At 31.1% G+C, this 4,718-nt stretch overlaps 1 long non-coding RNA gene across 3 annotated transcripts; it reads right to left on the reverse strand.

The window, feature by feature from the left end:
- Positions 1-236: 236 nt before the first annotated feature.
- LOC130470603 (uncharacterized) lies at positions 237-3,651 on the reverse strand. Of its 3 annotated transcripts, XR_008931321.1 has the most exons (3): positions 3,008-3,651; positions 699-2,153; positions 237-562 (listed from the first exon to the last, which is right to left on the reverse strand). It is a non-coding gene; the product is annotated as an uncharacterized lncRNA (long non-coding RNA). The 3 variants fall into 3 exon arrangements; XR_008931319.1 differs by having other exon boundaries at positions 699-3,651; XR_008931320.1 differs by having other exon boundaries at positions 673-3,651.
- Between the last annotated feature and the right edge of the window lie 1,067 nt (positions 3,652-4,718).

Consider the following 4,718-nt stretch of genomic DNA (forward strand, 5'->3'; position numbering starts at 1 on the left):
TCCTATACTCTATAATAAAGCGCGCCTTCCGTACATAACCGTCCTCTATTCTTCCTATTAAATATTGAGATACAGAACATCTTCCGTACATAGGCGTACTATATTCTACCCCTTTTTTTTTAATATTATTTAAAAACAGCACGTGCAATTTTTTTTTAATATTATTTTTAAATAGGATATTACGATTTTGTAAACCAAATCTAAAACGATAAAATATAAATGATATCGACGCGATCTTTCCAAAAATCCTTTCATTCAATAACAAAATAATATTATTCATTCATTCAATAACAAAATAAATGATCTACACAAGGTACGGAAAAAAAAAATCTACACAAGGTACGGCAAAAATAGAAATCCAATATCACTGTAAAAATAAAAAAAATAAAAAACTCAACAGCAACAGCGATCAAATTCTCCAGCAACAGCAGCCCCTGCAGCAGGTACAACAGAGTCTGCAGCAGGTACAACCGAGTATCAGCAGCGTCACAGCAGCGTAACAGGACCGTAACAGCAGCAACAACATCGTCTGCAGCAACATCGTCTGCAGCAGGAACAGACTCTGCAACAACCATCTCAGCTAGCTTAAGTCACACTAGATCATGAGTATGCAAGGTACGACAACAAAAATCAAAATTCTTTCCAATGTCAATAAAAAAATAGATAGGTAACCATCTCCTTGAGCTAGCCCAACTCACACTAGATCATCATTATCATCATCTTCGTAATTTGGTTGGTGATATTCGGTAACGTATTAGATCCATCTCTCCCTTAGCTCGTCAATCGTATTTTTAGAGTACGTGGGTGCTTTGTTAAAAAACTACAAGACAAGTTAAAATGTAAGAGTCATAAATGTAACAGTAAATAATGGGAATATACACCAAATAAAAATGTTAATTAGTCAGGAATGAAGAAGAAGAGTTGCTACTAATAAATCCAGCGACAAGGGCCTTTGAGGTATTGTCGAGCTCGCCTTATGCTGCGAATCTTCTTAGTTGGGGACTTGGGTATGATGAGGAAGAAGAAAAGTTGATGATGGAAGAGGGTTCAGGGACGAGTTTCTGGGAGTAGAATGTGGTATCTGATATTCTGATGGTTTGAAGACATTGAAGAGAAGTATCATTTACAGCATGCCTTGCCACGTTACTTTGCTATATAACTTGTCATGGAATTTTATTGTAAATTGGCTTTGTATGATGCTTTTTATTATAACCTAGGAAGTTCGGATAGGTTTCGGCCAACAGTTCCCAAAATGGGCAGACACAAATAGCATCATGTATTGTTTCAACATAAACACAAGTGCAAAGATTGAATATGTATAACAACCAGTTTTAGCCAGACCTGATCACCAAGGTGATAGACATAACCGTTTGGGAGTGCATCTATATCGGAAAAACCAAGTGAATTGACCAAATAAAAAAATCTTTCATGACCTTGAAAATCAATCTAGGAAAAAATTCAAAACAAACAGAACTTTCTATACCCTGTAGAAGACCTAAACTCAAACCAAAAAGTACAACAATTGGGGGTTTACTAGGGTTAAGAAAAAAAGACATAAGATTAAAGCTCACATGAGCAAAATGGTGTCATCTATATCATAATTGAGCTTAGTCAAATCAAAACAAGTCAAACGAAAATAGAAGAAAAAATCACAAGGCGTAAAAAAGAAAATAAATAGAGCTCAACTTACTTAACTTCATCAAATCAGGTCCAGAAATTTAATAATCCCAAGAGCAATCAAACACTCTATCTCCAAACTGCGTCAAACTAGATTCAGAAACAATCCCAAGATCATGAAAATACATAAGAGTAGATGGGCAATAGAAAGGTTAACCAGATCATCAACAAGAAAAGACATAAGGCTCAAGGAAATACAAAAAACTCTCAGAAATAACCAGCCATACAACCAAATAACGCGACCAAAACTGGAACTGAATCATCCATTTCACACTCTATCGATTGCTTAAATATGCAAAGGCTTGTCTGAGAAAGCGAAAGCAAGAAAATAGCCACATGACGCAATAAACAGTAAAATCCTATCAAACTCTCCGAGTTTACCTCCTCCATACATACTTGTGCTTGATAACACTTGAATATTTTCTACCTTAATTGTTGGATGTTTCACCTAGCAGTAAGCAAACATGTCCCTTAACCTGCACAAGGTTTGCATTTACAAAATAACCCTCAGATTCATAATCACCCGCATTTGTTAATACCATGCCTGATTCCTTGGCACAATGTATTAATTAGAAAAATAAATCACACAACAAACCATGCATAAAAAAATTACCAGTATGGCAGTACCATATTATGTAGATTGATCTTAGTTAAATACTCGAGACGAGAACAACTACATTGCTAGCATTATTATTGTTTAATTCATTCACCCATACCATACACAGGTCGCTCAAAACTGAGAAATGATCTTACCTTGATTAAAACAAATCATTTCCAACTTATTTAGCCCCTAAATTTACTTCTCCTTTATCTGAGAACTACTAGCACTAATCACAAAAAAGTACACTGCAGTTTCATACTAATGATCCTAGTTTGTTACAAAATCATACTACAAAATTCGCATAATCGTTTAATTGCTGATTTGAGAATCTACAATTTCCACAAATATCACGTTTAGTTCAAATTTTACCAAAATGGAGAGTACTCGATTTTACATCACAACAAAACTTTTGCAGATTCATGTAAAAATTACTAATTCAAAGAAGAAACAAAAATTATTCAGAATGAATATAAACAGAGAGATAAAAATGATATAATGAAATTAATCCGATCTTCAGTTACTGCAAGCGAAATAATAGCAATCAGAAACAAAATTCAAGAGGTAGTCACAAACTTTTGCAGATTCGACTAAATAAATAAACAAAAAATTGAAATACAAATAGTTTACAATAAGAATTCCTCATTCATATATTATAATTTGATGATAACGAACGTTCATAAACCCCAGGGTTATTAGTTGAAGAAATAATAGGTAACAAAAAATACAAACCTCGGAATTGACAACGGCGGTGGGACTGACGGTGTTCATCGGAGGTTGCGATACAGTGGAGCGGCATTATAGTGGAGCAACGGTAGAGGATGGGAGATCCGGTGCGGTGGTGCACGGTTTTTCCCTTGGTTTTGCGTGAGAATCGAAGCTATTTTTGGCTTTTGGTTTTGCGTGGGTCAAAGTAATTGCTAAAGTTTTCTTCCGCCCAACTTATACTTTGATAGTCTTGTTTTCCAATTGTTTGAGGAGGAAAGAAAAACTTATTAGAATTAATTCATTAATTTACGTTACATATACAACTATTTTGGGAACAAATTTTGTTTTTTGTATGGTAAATATTTTGGTAAATAATATTATAAAACGGTAAATAATAATATAAAATGGTAAATGAGAACAAATTTTGTTTTTTGTATGGTAAATAAAATAAAATAAAATATAAAACTGCTTTATATTTTATCAGTTATTATAAATTTAATTTTTTATTTTATCATGGTAAATAATATAAAATGGTTAGGTAAGATCACCGTTTTCTATTCTTTTATTCACAAAACTGTTACAAGAGAAATGCGTTCTCTATAATCCTATAATACGCTCAACAAACTTAACCGTTCTCTATTTAGCGTCTCCTATTCCAACTTTTGTAGTAGTGTTGGCAAATGGCTTTTTGATGGCTTTTTGGTTGGCTTTTGGCTGTTGGATTTTTAATCTGGTCAAACAACCAAAAAATATGTTTGGTAACTGGCTTTTTAGCTTGCTGAAAAGCCAGCTTTTCCGCCAAAAATGAAAAGCTAGTAACACTAGCTTTTTGGAGTTGGCTTTTGGCTTTTCACTATCTAAATTACTTTTTTGTCCTTATTTTTTTTACTAATTAACTAATAGTTAATAATTAATGATTAATAATTAATGATTAATAATTAACAATTAACAATTAACAATTAACAATTAACAATTAACAATTAACAATTAACAATTAACAACTAATAATTAATAATTAATAACTAATAACTAATAACTAAAAGTTAATAATTACGGAGTACTCCGTATTAATTAATGACTAATAACTAAAAGTGAATAATTAATAAATAATTAGTTATTGATTAATAATAATTAATCATTAATTATTAATGATTAATTAATAAATAATTAGTTATTAATTAATAATAATTAATCATTAATTATTAATAATTAATTATTATTATTAATTTAATTATTATTAATTATTAATTATTAATCATTGATTATTAATTATTAGTTATTAATTATTACTCCATAATTATTAATTAAAATAATAATTTATTAATACTATTGCATAAAGTAATTTATTTTTAAATTTATATTTTATTTATTTGTAGTTACGTTTTACTCCGTACATAATACAAAGTATGTATTGAAAAATGAATAAAATACATTAAATGTCCTTAAATGTCATTTTACATAGCTACAGCCAACAACCAACAACTGATTTTACCAAACATATTTGTAACCAATCCATAGTCAAACAGCCAACAAAAGCAGCCAACTTGAACAGCCAGTCAAACCAGCCAAGTAAAACAGCCGACAGCCAACAGCCAACAGCCAATTGCCAAACAGGGCCTTATTCCCATCAAATTTTCCTAAAATATAACTATTTGATCATATTGATTAATTGTTTGATTACAAAATGTAATCTATACAATTATTAAAACTCCAAGACAATTAAAGAATGTCTGTT

The sequence above is a fragment of the Spinacia oleracea genome, chromosome 3 (assembly GCF_020520425.1).
Source record: "Spinacia oleracea cultivar Varoflay chromosome 3, BTI_SOV_V1, whole genome shotgun sequence".
Classification (NCBI taxonomy): Eukaryota; Viridiplantae; Streptophyta; class Magnoliopsida; order Caryophyllales; family Amaranthaceae; genus Spinacia; species Spinacia oleracea.